The sequence below is a fragment of the Coloeus monedula genome, assembly GCF_965178545.1.
Source record: "Coloeus monedula genome assembly, chromosome: 30".
Taxonomy (NCBI): Eukaryota; Metazoa; Chordata; class Aves; order Passeriformes; family Corvidae; genus Coloeus; species Coloeus monedula.
Genome location: NC_138810.1, coordinates 3,041,459 through 3,056,322, shown reverse-complemented (window position 1 = coordinate 3,056,322; position 14,864 = coordinate 3,041,459).

The following is a 14,864-nucleotide window of genomic DNA, read 5'->3' as shown; positions in this document are numbered from 1 at the left end:
CCCGACTGAGCGGAGCGGCCGCAGAGCCGGGGCTGTGCCTGCACGCACAAAGGGAGAAGATTTATCTTGAGAGGCCAAATCCACTTAGAGGAGCTTTAGGGGCCATAAATTGATTGCTCAGGGGACACCGTGACGGCAACAGGAAACAGCTCCATATTTACGGAGGTTTCTGTGTTTTTTCTGCGTCACGATCTCACGATGGCTCGGGGTGGGGGGAGCGGCCGAGACCACAATCAAAGCCTCTGCTCGCGGGGTGGGATTTAAAAGAGGTGCTGGACCCTTTGGGCAGGTGGGTCCAGCATCCGTGAGGCTGCGGCAGCCCCGTCATGCTACCACCAACCAGCAGGGATTCGGGGCGAGACGCGGAGTCCGACCCTCGTGGGCGGCAGGAGGATCAGGGGCTCCCTGAGGGTCGCCCCGTCCCAGGACCAATTCCAGCCTGCTGGTGAGCTGCACGTCCCGTGGCTGCTCGGAACCAGGAGCTGGCCGTGCAAACCTGAGGCTTCGCCGGGGAAACGGCACTCAGAGTCAACCCCCTTCCCGAAGAGCCGCATCCCCAAAAAACCTGGCAAATAACTGCAAATCTGACTTTGTTTTTCCCTCCTTTCGTCCACCTGACTCCTGTCTGGCTTCTCGCCCTGTTCGTTATTTTCAGCCGATGAAATATTTGCGCCTGAAGTGAGAAGTGGGACTTCCTCCCGCAGGATTTGGTCCCGCGGAGCTGCGGCACTCAGCAGCACGGAGCTTCCCTGAGGATGCCGCAGCACAGGGAGCCCCGGGCGGGCGGTCGAACGACATCGGCGCAGCCCCAGCACAATCCCCCCCCCTGACCCGCTTTCCATTCCTTTCCCCAGCACTGGGATTTTTTTTTTTTTTTTTTTTTTTTTCCAGGGGCCAGAAATTCCTCGGCACAAGTGGCCCCATTGCCGGTGAGCAGCAGCCGAGCGTCCGCGGCTCTGCGTGCCAAACAGAGCGGAGCGGCGGCTGCGCTCCGGGGCGGGTGGGGATGGGGCCAAGCGTGGGGACCACGTCCTGCAGCACCTTCCCCCGACTCTCAGAGGGGCTTCGTTTAAGCCCCTAAAGCCGTGGGGAGCTGAGGCAGAGGGCCGGGACACCCACGTCCGTCCCCCCCCCCCCCCAGACGGCAGAACACCCCCGGAAAATGGGGCAAAACCTCAGAGAATCCTCCTGCCGGAGCCCGATGGAGCTCCCTGCCCTCCAGAGCAGCAGTCGTTGGGGTTTAGCTTGGGAGATGCATCCGAATTTTGTAATTAGAGGCTCGTTTGCCCCTTGCGTTTAACCCCGGCAGTTTCTAGGGGCTCGCAGTCCCCTTCCCGCAGCACGGCGAAGCCCCAACGGGAGCACAATGGAGTCTTGTTTCTGGTAACCCGAGATGCCTCGGTCTTTAATTTTAGACTCCACCACGCTCGCATTCCTCAGCACTACAATGGCAGATATTTATACTCTGGAATGCAGAGCCCGGTGCTAATTTAGCAGGGCTGGGTAACCCAGCGCTGCTCTCCGAGCCGGGCTCCCCCCCAGATAAAATTGGACCAGGCAGAGTTTTATGGGTTTACAAATCTTGGCGTTTGTTCGCTGGCCCCCCGACGTCCGTCCCTGTAGAGGTCAAGCAGCGCTCCCTGGGAAGGCACCGGCCACCTCGCCGAGCAGATGGACAAAGCAGCTGGGAATGGGTGGGAGAGGGTGGCACGGCCACGGCTGGACACTGCCTGAGGAACAGGCTCTGGCCACCCCTGATGGGCCACCTGGAGTCACGGAATGGTTGGAAGGGACCTTGGAGGCCACCCGGCTTGAGCCTCAAACCCACCAATGGTTCATCTGGGCCTTGCGTCCATCACCCGGCCGCAGGAGAGGCCTGGCAAGGCGTGCGGAGCACGAGGGACCTGCAGAGGTTGTTCCAGCCCCTCACACAGGTCCCTCTGCTCGAGCTGATGTGATCGTGGCGGTGCCAAGTCCATTGCAATGCCAAAAAGTCTGGTTTATAACCCTCGGCGTGATTCTTCTAGATTGTTCTAATGAGGAGAATCCGCTCTCGCTAGAAGAAAATCCATTTTCCACCCTCATCCTCGGGAAGGACCTTGTGGCTGGGCTGCACAGTGCCCCGACCTGCTCTGAGGAGTGACCTCCCTCCGACTCGTCGGAACAGGTGGAGCCTGGAGCCGTCCCTCCTGACGACCTATAAATTTCAGGGAAACGCCAAAATCACCCTTGAAACATCTCCGAACGTGGCTGACGAGGCTGGAGCTCCACAGAACCCTCACAGCAGCTCCGTCTTTGCTTCCCCACCAGTTCTCCCCACCAGCAAAGGCCGAGGACAAAGCTCCGGGTGCTCTGCACATCCCCGTCCCTGCAGGAGGATGCCGTGGGACAGCGAGCGCCACGGGAGCACCGATGAGCTCTGTTTCAGAGCTGAGCGCGGTGCTGTTGCCCACTCGTGCGTGGAGGAGGCCACGCCGAGCGCCGGCAGAGCGGTGCCAGCCCCGGAGGGTCGGCGGGTGGCAGCTAATTGAGAGAGGAGCAGCGTTAGCAGATAAGGGACGAGGTCAGCACTGCCGAGCTAAATCCTTGACCTGTGATTTAAAAGGTCGGGCAGAGTTCAGTGGACTACTCCAGGTCAATTCACTCCATTAAAATATTAGAGGTTCGAGGTGGGAGCGCAGGGGTGGAGGTTTTCCGCCTCTCTTCGTGGGTGGAAAGAGATCGGGGATTATGTCGGGGGGTCCTGGTGGGTGAAGGAAGGTGAGGCAAGAAGCAGAGATGCATCCCCGAACCGGATCGTGGAATCCTTAAGGTTGGAAAAACCCTCTAAGGTCATCGGATGCTGCCCTTAACCCGGCAGCAGCGCATCCATCTCCACCCCGCGTCTTTCTGCACCCCGAACTGTCCTCGGGTTGTTGTAAGACAAAGTTCCTGGCCGTGCCCAACGCTGCAGAGCCCAGCAGGGCTCGTCCCCCGCTCTGCAGGTGCCCCCGTGTCCTCAGACGCCTCCAGCTGACGTGTCCCAGCCCTGAAACGTCGCCCGGCGCCGAGCAGCAAAGCGGGCGGTGACATCGGCAAGAACTGGGCAATCTTTCCATAAATACCTGAGGAGAAGCTGGGATTCTTCTCCCCCTCCCTGCCCCGGTGTTTGTCCAGCTCCAAGCCCGGCTGGGAGCACCGCGTGGTCTTCTCAGCAGCCAGGCTGCGGAGCCAGCCGAGCCGCCAGCTTGGCCAGCAAAGACTGAGAATTGGCCAGATCTCGTCAGCTGGAGAAAGGAGAAGTGAATCTGAGGGGTGTCACCCGCGGCTGGCAGGTGATGCTCCACGTGGAGCAGCGAAGGCTTTGCCCGTGGAGGACAAGCCGAGGTGGCTCCTCCCCCACGCAGGTTGGGCTTCGAAGAATAAATAAAAGCTTTCAGCAAAATTAGCAGCAGAAGGAATAGATAAACAATAAGGGGATATTGACTTCTGTTGAGGTGAACGTCAAGATTTATTGACCTGGGCGGGGGGGGAGATATTGACCACAGCAAGGCTAAGGTCAATAATTAACTCAAGGGAGGATAAATCAACACGCAACGAAACGTGAACTCTGGGTGGACGCTGTTCGAGATGTTTTGGACGTCCCCATGGAGGAACCTCCTGACTTCCTGCAAGACTTGGAGTTAGGCAGGAGGACTTTGAGCACCTTGTGGATGTGCCTACCCACCCCCAGAAACCGGGGAAGAGGAACAGTGTTTTGATGAAGAAAGCCACAAATTTGAAGATTCTGCAGCTCTGAGCCTCAAAGTTGGTTCTGTTTTGGAAGAAGGAAGCCGTGGGCGAAGGGTGGATTTATAACAGAACTGATGCTCCTCGGATTTAGGGCAAAACACCAATTGCCTGACTCTTTCCAGGCTTCTGCCAGTCCAGATTCGATTCTTTTTTCTTGTGAATCCTTCGAGACAAAGGTTTTCTTCTGAGCTGAGGCCATGGTGGAAGCAGAGAAGGGCTGAGAAGGGGATTGCTGGTCCCGCACCTGCGACCGCGGCGTTTGCCACCCAACCAAACCCCACACCGGGGCCGCGGGTCTGCTCCGGGCTGGAGCTGCCCTGGTGGGTTCATCGCTCGGGGCACACGTGTGGCCTCAACCCCTCCGCAGGGCGATGAGGGCGAGCGGGGTCAAAATTCGTACGAATGTGGGACGGGCGAGGCGGGAATGTGCCAGGGCAGCTTGGCCAGCCCAGCAGAACCATCAGCACCTCCCATCCCCGAGGCCTCCCGTCCACCCGTCTGCACCTCCGTCCGTCCGTCCGTCCACACCTCACCTCTCTGGGCAGCTCAGCTCCTCCTGTGCCCAGCACTGGGGACACGAGGGGACCTTCTCAGTCTCAAGGAGCCCTTCCCCTCGCGCTTGGTTGAGTGCAGCACCCGGATCTGCTTTTCAAACCTCTGCGAGGAGCCGCCTCCTAAAACCCTCTGAGCCCCAACTTCCCCTCCAGCTCTGTGCCGTCCTGGCAGCGCCCTCACTCACCACAGCCTGGCACCCAGCACCCTGAGCGGCCACGGCGCTGACCGGGCACACGGAGCCGTGTCCTGCCCTCTGCCAGGGCTCTGCTCGTGCACCTGAGACCAAACCGCCGGTCCCCAGCACGGTCCCAGCCCGCAGCTCCGCTCTGATACCCAAGGGAAACGCCGACGGCAGCGGGGCCGAAGCCTGACGGAAAGCAGAGCGAGGTTTCCATCGTCAAGCGCGTCTCTCACTCGGGTTGCAGTGCCCTGCACCCCGGCTGACCTCGGTGTAGACGAGAATAAATTAATTAAGATAGAAGGAACACCCTCGTTAAGCTCCTCGGTGCAAAACCACAGCCTGGGGAGGTCACGCTGCGAGCGGAGAGCTCGACCCTGGTGGGAGCCAGCGCATCACCCCCGTGGCGAGCCAGAGCTGGAGGAGATGCTCGCCAGAGGGTTGAACACCCTTCAGGGAGCGCTTGGTGCCGCTCAGCTCGACTTCCAGGCGCTTCCGCACTGGAAATTTCTAACGAGGGGGTTCTGCCGCTGCCTCTTTTTCCTGGCGGCAGCGGAACGAGGATGAAGCAGGTTTTCCCAAGCCCATCCCGCCCTGCTCGTCTCTCCACATGTGCAGCCCTCTCCTCTGGGAGCGCAGGGCCGGGGCTGACGAATCTGGCAATAATTAGCCCGGGGAAAGTCAAACCCGGCTGGGTTGCTTCAGCCATCAAAGTGTCACGGCCCCGAAGGGGAGGTTTTCCACGCGCCGAATTCAGATGTCATCAGCAATAACCCAACAGGCATAAAGGGGGCAAGAGGCCCATCGGCGGCACCGCCCTGCTCCTGGCTGCCCCAAAAAGCAGCAAAAAGGGGAAAGAGGAGGGCACCGGCGAGGGAAGCGGCGCAGACCCAGCGCGGTGAGGAGCGGCTCTCTCCGGATTGCTCAGAGCCCAAAAACGCCTCTGAGTTGCCCTTGAGGGTGGTGGGGTTTGGGTGTTGGACCAGGTAACCAAAATCAGCCCCGAGACCTGGCAGGGAGGTCCCCGCTTGCCTGTGAGCAGAGCCAGGCTCGAGTGTCCCCCGAAGCCGCCGGCGCTCGGCCGCAGCCTCGTTAGAGAGGTGGAGATGAGGGATTGGAAGAGTTTTGACCTTGGGAAGAGGAGCTTGGTTCTCATCCCTCCCCTTCCCCCCTCACGGTAACGAGGGGCTTTGCAATCTGTCAGCGCTCCAACGTGGCAGCAGAAGGCACTTTTTTAGCCAAGTAATTACCTTAAAGCCGACCAAATAATTGTGAAAAGGCACCCGTGGACATCTCGAGGTGAGCGGAGCTGCAGGAGAGCACCAGGAGGTGCAAAGCCCCGCTGAGGGTGTTTGACACGAGCCCCCCACGAAGGCTGCAAACCCCCCGGGACAGGACAGAGCGCTCAGTCCTTCAACACCCGAGAGGAGATGAAGTGCCCAGGAAGCTCTGGATCCCCATCTCAACCCCAAAAACCAGCCCGGGAGTGGCTTCCAGCTCGCACAAACCACGCTGGGGCATTTGGAGCAAGCCCCGGGTCCTTCCCCGCAGGGCTGGGGGTGGGTGAAGGGGTCTTCCCCTGGGCCGGGGGCGAGCGCGGAGGGTCTGCATTGTTTTTTTTCCGTGTTCATAAATCACGGCTCTTTGTGGCCCCTTCCCCAGGCCCTGCACAGTTCAGGTTAGGTTATGAATAGGATCCTGGGCTCTTTCAGGTTGATAAAGGCCGAGGGGGGTGGAGCAGCAGGGAGGCGTCACGACTACATAACACTTTCATTGCCCTGTCAAAATAAAGAATACTGCTGCTGCCGACCCCTTCTTTGGCAGCATATATCAGCCGGGCTCCTGACACCGCGTTTCAGACCAAAACAGGGATTAAAAAACCCCACAACCACCCCTCCCCCCGTTTCCCAACAGGGCACAGGCGTTGGTAGTCCAGAGCCGCAGCTGGTAGCCCGCTCGTGCTGGGCTTCCGTGGGAGCTCAGCTTTGTCCTGGTGGCGCCCAGGTGAAACCCGGTGCGGGCTGGAATTGGGATGGAGATACTGGAGTGGGAGAGGCAGGAACCCCTGGAGAGGATGCGGTGCCCGGAGGAGGACGCAGCTCCAGGGGGACAGGGTGGAGATGCCATCCAAAACTTCCCTCCTGGGCAGTGCCAAGGGCAGAAGCCCCCAGGTGGTGCCAGAGCAGGGTTTGGGGCTGTGGTGGTTCCAGAGCAGGGTTTGGGGCCGTGGTGGTGCCAGCCCAGGGTTTGGGGCCGTGGTGGTTCCAGAGCAGGGTTTGGGGCTGTGGTGGTGCCAGCCCAGGGTTTGGGGCCGTGGTGGTTCCAGAGCAGGGTTTGGGGCCGTGGTGGTGCCAGAGCAGGGTTTGGGGCCGTGGCGGTGCCAGCCCAGGGTTTGGGGCCGTGGTGGTGCCAGAGCAGGGTTTGGGACCCTGATGGTTCCAGCCCAGGGTTTGGGACCCTGATGGTTCCAGCCCAGGGTTTGGGGCTGTGGTGATGCCAGCCCAGGGTTTGGGACCCTGATGGTTCCAGCCCAGGGTTTGGGACCCTGATGGTTCCAGCCCAGGGTTTGGGGCTGTGGTGATGCCAGCCCAGGGTTTGGGACCCTGATGGTTCCAGCCCAGGGCTTGGGACCCTGATGGTTCCAGCCCAGGGTGTGGGGCCGTGGCGGTGCCAGCCCAGGGTTCAGCCCCGACTGCTGCAGGACCAGCACCCAGCCCCATCCCGTTCCCCTGGGAGCATCCCCCCGGACCCGGGAGAGCTGCAGCTGCCCTCGCCACGCTGGACCCCCCTCCCCAGGCACAATGAGCCCCTTCCCAAGGGCAGGGAGGTTCCCCCAGCAAACCCCCAGTCGAGCCCGGGGACAAATCGGACACAGATCTGCCTTTAACAGCTCCAGTGATAAAAACCCCGGTTTATTGGAAACACATGGGGTATTTATAGGGGACATCAAAGTGGGAAGGAGGTTTACATAGCAACAGGCCAGATTAAGCAGAAGGCATCTGCTTTTCCAGCACTCCTGGGGCTCTCGGGAGGCACAATAAATCGGCGGCACACCGGTCCTTTCATTCCCTCCTCCTCCGGGGGAGGCAAAGGTTGGCAAAACAAAACACAACCACATGCCCAGCCGTGTAAAACATGACAGGAGCGGGAGCGCTGGGTTACGGCTGCACCCCGACACCGCGGGAGGGGCACCCGGGGCAGCGAGGAGCCCTGGCTGCTCCACGGCCCGGCCCAAGCGGCTCCGGGCTGGCTCCGTGCCCCCCTCATTTCCTCCGCTCCGGGCCCCGGGAGCGGCACCAGCATCTCCCAGCACGGCTGCTCCGGCGCGGGGATGCCGCTCCCTGCCCTGCTCTCAGGAGAGGGATTTTCCTCTAAGCGCAGTTGGCGCTGAAGGAAAAGCCTTGGCATGGCCCAAAGCGCGCTCAGAGGAGCTGGTCTGAGTTGGTCGGATCCTTGCAGGCCGTGTGCGACGAGGAGCAAAGCACCACGGAGTCGTTCAGGATGGAAGAGCCCCCCGAAAATCGCGGAGCCGAGCAGCAGAGCAGCAGCGGGCAGAGGCGGCGAGGTGGCATCTGCCGCCCCCGGGCAGAGCCCCGTGCCAGCTGCCCGCTGGGTCCCCACGGGGAAATATCGCACCAGGGCGGGGGTGTCTGGGAATCCTCACGCCGGGGATGCTCTGGGGGCTGTCAGCAGGGGCAGGAACCGGTGCCGGGGCTGAGCGTGGGGCTGGGAAGCAGCTCGGGGGAGGTCCTGGGTGGGTTTGATTTCCCTCTGGCCGAGGGCTGAACCAGCGTTCCCAGGCTGCGGAGCCTTGTGTTAATTAACCTTCCAAACACTCCCCGAACGTTTTGCCAAATCTAATAAGGCAGTGCCGGCCAAGGAGCTGCAGGAGAGAGCAGCAGCAGCAGCGCTGGGGTGCGGGGGGCTCCCAGCCGTTTCCTGCTGCCCCCCCGGTACCTCCCGTCTCGGTGCGAGTGATGCTGGGGCTCACCATCCTCACTCCTGTGAGGCGCTGCCGACCTCGACCTGCTCGCTCGGCGCAGCCCTCGCTGCCGTCAGGCACTGCCCCCACTCAAAAGAAGAGAAAAAAGAATGTAAAAAGGGAAAGACTCCCTTCTCCACGTGGGAAGCAGCCCGCTCAGCTTCCTCAGCCGTTGGCAGGGAAAAAAAAAAAACCAACAAAATAAAATAGAAATCTGATCTTAGTTCCCTTATTCCACCCGGGATTTCATAAACCCAGAGCAGGCAGAAGGGATCCAGCCCTGGCACGGAGCGGGTCCCACATCCTCCTGCTGGCACCGGGAGCTGGTGGCACCGCCTGCTCCCCCTCTCCTCCCCAGCCCCCCGGCATCCTCGGAGTCCTTGGAAAGGGTTAATTCACCCCCACGTGTTGGACACGGGGTGTTCACAGTCCGGCAGGGGCCTGGAGGAAGATGATGGATAGCTGGGGATGTCCTCTCGCCTCCGCTGCCACCCCGGAGCCCAGCTGGGGACCGGCGTTTCCCATCTCCGATCCATCATTTCCAGCTGCCCTTGTCACATCCTGTAAATCACCAACGCCAGCTCCATCCCCGCTCCCTTCCCCTGCTCCGGGGGTGCGCCCTTCCCACCCCCTCGGCATGGACACAGCCGGACACTGCAGGATGGACACCGGACACTGCCGGATGGACACTCGGGATGGACACAGCCGGACACTGCAGGATGGACACCGGACACTGCCGGATGGACACTCGGGATGGACACAGCCGGACACTGCAGGATGGACACCGGACACTGCCGGATGGACACTCGGCATGGACACAGCCGGACACTGCAGGATGGACACCGGACACTGCAGGATGGACACTCGGGATGGACACAGCCGGACACTGCAGGATGGACACTCGGCATGGAGACAGCCGGACACTGCAGGATGGACACTCGGCATGGAGACAGCCGGACACTGCAGGATGGACACCGGACACTGCCGGATGGACACTCGGGATGGACACAGCCGGACACTGCAGGATGGACACCGGACACTGCCGGATGGACACTCGGGATGGACACAGCCGGACACTGCAGGATGGACACTCGGGATGGACACTGCCGGACACTGCAGGATGGACACTCGGGATGGACACAGCCGGACACTGCAGGATGGACACCGGACACTGCAGGATGGACACTCGGGATGGACACAGCCGGACACTGCAGGATGGACACCGGACACTGCCGGATGGACACTCGGGATGGACACAGCCGGACACTGCAGGATGGACACTCGGGATGGAGACAGCCGGACACTGCAGGATGGACACTCGGGATGGACACAGCCGGACACTGCAGGATGGACACTCGGGATGGAGACCGCCGGACACTGCAGGATGGACACTCGGGATGGAGACAGCCGGACACTGCGGGACGGACACTCAGGATGGAGACAGCCGGACACTGCAGGATGGACACTCGGGATGGAGACCGCCGGACACTGCAGGATGGACACTCGGGATGGATACAGCCGGACACTGCAGGATGGACACTCGGCATGGACACTGCCGGACACTGCAGGATGGACACTCGGGATGGAGACAGCCGGATGCTGCAGGATGGACACTCGGGATGGAGACAGCCGGACACTGCAGGATGGACACTCGGGATGGAGACCGCCGGACACTGCAGGATGGACACTCGGGATGGAGACAGCCGGACACTGCAGGATGGACACTCGGGATGGACACAGCCAGATGATGGAGGATGGACACTCGGGATGGATACAGCCGGACACTGCAGGATGGACACTCGGGATGGAGACAGCCGGACACTGCAGGATGGACACTCGGGATGGATACAGCCGGACACTGCAGGATGGACTCGGCATGGATACAGCCGGACACTGCAGGATGGACACTCGGGATGGAGACAGCCGGACACTGCAGGATGGACACTCGGGATGGACACAGCCGGACACTGCAGGATGGACACTCGGGATGGAGACAGCCAGATGATGGAGGATGGACACTCGGGATGGAGACAGCCGGACACTGCAGGATGGACACTCGGGATGGACACAGCCGGACACTGCAGGATGGACACTCGGGATGGATACAGCCGGACACTGCAGGATGGACACTCGGGATGGAGACCGCCAGACACTGCAGGATGGACACTCGGGATGGAGACAGCCGGACACTGCGGGATGGACACTCAGGATGGAGACAGCCGGACACTGCAGGATGGACACTCGGGATGGACACAGCCGGACACTGCAGGATGGACACTCGGCATGGATACAGCCGGACACTGCAGGACGGACACTCGGGATGGAGACCGCTCCATCATCCCACTCTCCCATTCCCGTTCATTCCCCTCACGATCCAATACCGACCCAATTACCCAACATTTGTTTACATAACCCGGCATCTCTTTCAGGTTCCCGAGTTTTCCACCGTTTCCCCGTTTCTCCGCAGGTTTCCAAACCCAGACGGGGGAGTTGTCGAGGTTTTCTTGCAGCCCCCCGGAGCTGCTTTTCCTGCGGCCGGGAATCGCACAGAACCTCTGGAAAACCCCGTCGTGAGCAGCAGCAGCAGCAGCAGCAGCGTGTGGTGGGGAGGAAGAGGCCGCGTGTGCGAGCCCAGCTGGGCACTGGTGCTGCTCGGACAGGAGGGACCCACGGAGCTGCGTGAGGAACGGTGCTCCCTAAACACGTGAAAATTCCTGCAAAGGACAGCCCCATTTCACCGCCACGAGCATTCAGGAAGATCAATAATTTAGTTCCCGGCCACCAGCATCCCCTGAGACCTCCCCTGCGTGCTCGGGTTCGTTCCCGGCTCTTCCTCATCCCATTCCAGACACCCCCGGGACCAAAAGGGTCTCACGGGATCGGAGCCGCGGGAAATATTTTGGATTTTAATTGTAGGACCGCGGAACGCCCCAAGCTGGAAGGGACTCGGAAGGGTTGAGGGCAAATGTTGGGCATTTCCCCTCCCGCACGGGCCCGCGTGTGACCGGGCAGGGCCTCGCCTGTCCGGGGCTCCTGGGGAAGAGAAGAGTCCATAGAAATGGGATGGACAACACTGGGGTGCACTGCGTGGACAACCCGTGGGGTGCAACCCATGAAAACGGAGATTTGGGGAGATACAGAGACAAACTGGAACACGGGCTGGGGAAAGAAATCCAGGCGAAGACAGGGAATGTGGCCGGGGACAGGGAATCTGCGTGGGGACAGGGAATCTGCCTGGGGACGGGGAATTGTCAGGGGACAGGGAATCTCTCTAAGGACAGGGAATCTGTCAGGGGACAGGGAATCTCTCTAAGGACAGGGAATCTGTCAGGGGACAGGGAATCTCTCTAAGGACAGGGAATCTGTCGGGGGACAGGGAATCTCTCTAAGGACAGGGAATCTGTCAGGGGACAGGGAATCTCCCTGAGGACAGGGAATCTTTCTGAGGACAGGGACTCTCCCTGGGGACAGGGACACGCTTTACCTGCCGGGCAATTCCTTATTGTCCCGGCTCCCGCTGCCTTGTAAAGGGCTGATGGATAATGCTCGTCATGGAGGCGAGCGCTGCTGTCACCTCGCTGCCTCCGCACGCCGCGATCCATCTTCTTTATAGCGAGGATGCGGAGCCAGCACCATCTGCGGCACCGCAAATACAATTACCGGGGGGTGGGGGGCAAGAACGGAGCCCTTCTCCTTCCAAATCCCATGGAAACCTTGCGGAGGAGCCCTAAATGACTCCCCGCGCCCCAGGGACCCGGCGCGGCACCGTTTCCCTTTAGGAATAATTACAGGCAGGAATTAGCAAGTCTGATTTGCTCCCCCCTCCTCTGTGCCCTCCCCGGCGCCTCCCCCTCCTCCTCCTCCTCCTCCTCAAAAAAAAAAAACAAAAAACAAAAACAAAAAAAAACCAGGGCGAAATTGAAATTGATCTCCGGCGGTGGCCAGCAGTAATTTAATCAGAAAAGCCTCTCTCCCTGCATTTATTTATTTATTTGTTTGTTTCTAAGCCCAAGGTCCTAAATTAAACGCGAGGATGTTGGGGTGGGACAGGGAGCGGTCGGAAATCCTCCCGGAATCTCTGGGCAGCCCCTGAGCGTGGACGCTCCCTCGGGATGTGGCGAGAGGCGACAGCAGCGAGGAGCCGCGCGTGGCTCACGGCGCCCTGCTTTGGTGTCCCGGTCCCCCAGGGACACCCTGGGTCGGCTGGCACCACCCCCGGGCGAGTGGCACCACCCCCGGGGCGAGTGGCACCACCCCCGGGGCGAGTGGCACCAGCCCGGGGCGAGTGGCACCCTCGCCTTTGGGCTTGGCGCTCTTGGTTGTTCCGGCCGCGTGCTGGATTCAAAAAAAAAAAAAAGAGAAAAAGGCGAATGGAAGAACCAAAAAAATCCTCATAAGCCCCTTTGGTCCTTCTGCTGTGGAGCAGAAATGAGAAAAAAAAAAATCATTTCTAGCCCGCCCAAGTCCTTAATTACTTCTTCAGGCGGCGGAGCCGGGTCTGTGCCAGGGCTGGGTCCCTTCTGCCTGCTCTGGGTTTGGGAAATCCCGGCTGGAACGAGGGAACTAAGGTCAGATTTCTACTTTATTTCGGCTTTTTTTCCCTGCTAAAGTTCACTTCTCCTCACCAACCTGCGTGTCAGCGCCTTGGGTCGCGGCGCTTTGCGGTCCGAATGTGGATTCAAGGTAAATCCCAGTGAATCCCCGGTTTCCAGCAGCAGGAGCGCTGCTTCCCTGCCCGCGGAACCACGGAATATCCTCCGGGAATGTGCGGGCAGGCACAGGACAGGGGGTCTCCGGCAGCGGCTCCCCGATGTGGTCAGCGGAGTGTGACGGATCCTCCGGACGCTTTGTCCTCGCTGGTGGCGGGGAGCGACATTCCTCGGCACAGCCGGACCCACCGAGGGGACAATTGTGCAGCTGGGGAGGCGGGCGGGCTGGCGGCTGGAAAAGGCGGAGTGCGGGGTTTGGAAACCCTCGGGCTCGCTGCAAACCCTGCGGTGCCCCTCCGAGCCCGCAAAACTCCCGTCTGGGTGGGATGTGCAGCCCCCAAACTCCTGTGTGGGATGTGCAGCCCCAAAACTCCCGTCTGGGTGGGATCTGCAGCCCCTAAACTCCTGTGTGGGATGTGCAGCCCCAAAACTCCCGTCTGGGTGGGATCTGCAGCCCCAAAACTCCCGTCTGGGTGGGATCTGCAGCCCCCAAACTCCTGGATGGGATGTGCAGCCCCAAAACTCCTGTCTGGGTGGGATCTGCAGCCCCTAAACTCCCGTCTGGGTGGGATCTGCAGCCCCCAAACTCCTGTGTGGGATGTGCAGCCCCTAAACTCCCGTCTGGGTGGGATCTGCAGCGGAACAGCTTCTCCGGGCATGGCCACAGCAAGGAAAGTCCCAGCGTGACCCCAGCTTTGCTCTCCCTCAGCCCAGGGGTGGCCCCGTCATCTCCGGAGTGCCACCGGCCACCGCCCGGGAGCCGGGCTGGGAGCGGGGCTGCGACCCCCAGACACCCCCCACCCCCTTCCCTGCCGCTCGCTCCGCTCCTTCCTCCCCCGAGCGCGGAGCCAGCGGGGCTGGGTGCGGGCACACAACCGTGGCACCGGCTCCGTGGGGCCGTGGCGGAGGCGAGGAGAGCCGGGCCGGGCAGAGTCCGGGCTCGGCTCTGAGCCGACGCCCCGCACACGCCATCCCCGCGGCGGAGGCGACCAGGCGGCGAGGGATGAGTGACCGAGGCCGGACCACCGGGCTCGCTGCTCCCAGCTGCACCCTGGGCGAGGGGTGAAAGATCAGGGCCGTCCTCCGGGCCCCTCCTGACCCGTCCCCACCCACCTGCGCGGGTTCAGCGGTGATTTAGAGCGCGCGGGTTCAGCGGAGCAGCTCCGCAGCGGAGCAGCCGCTCCCGAGCTCCGGGAAGGGCCGCGCTTCTCCCCGGCACCGCTCCCACCTGCCGGCGGCGTTATTTATTTATGTCCCAGCTGAGCTTCTCCCCCTCCCTTCGTCCAGGATGTCCTTAAGGGACGGGTTCCCAGCCTCAGGCAAGCCCAGTCTGGGAAGGTGACTTCACATCTGGGAAGATGCTGTGGGATCTGGGAGGACGCTGGGATGTCTGTGAGGAAACTGGGATGTCTGGGAGGACGCTGGGATGTCTGTGAGGAAACTGGGATGTCTGGGAGGACGCTGGGATGGCTGTGAGGAAACTGGGATGTCTGGGAGGAAACTGGGATGGCTGGGAGGAAACTGGGATGGCTGGGAGGACGCTGGGATGTCTGTGAGGAAACTGGGATGTCTGGAAGGAAACTGGGATGTCTGGGAGGACGCTGGGATGGCTGTGAGGAAACTGGGATGTCTGGGAGGACGCTGGGATGTCTGTGAGGAAACTGGGATG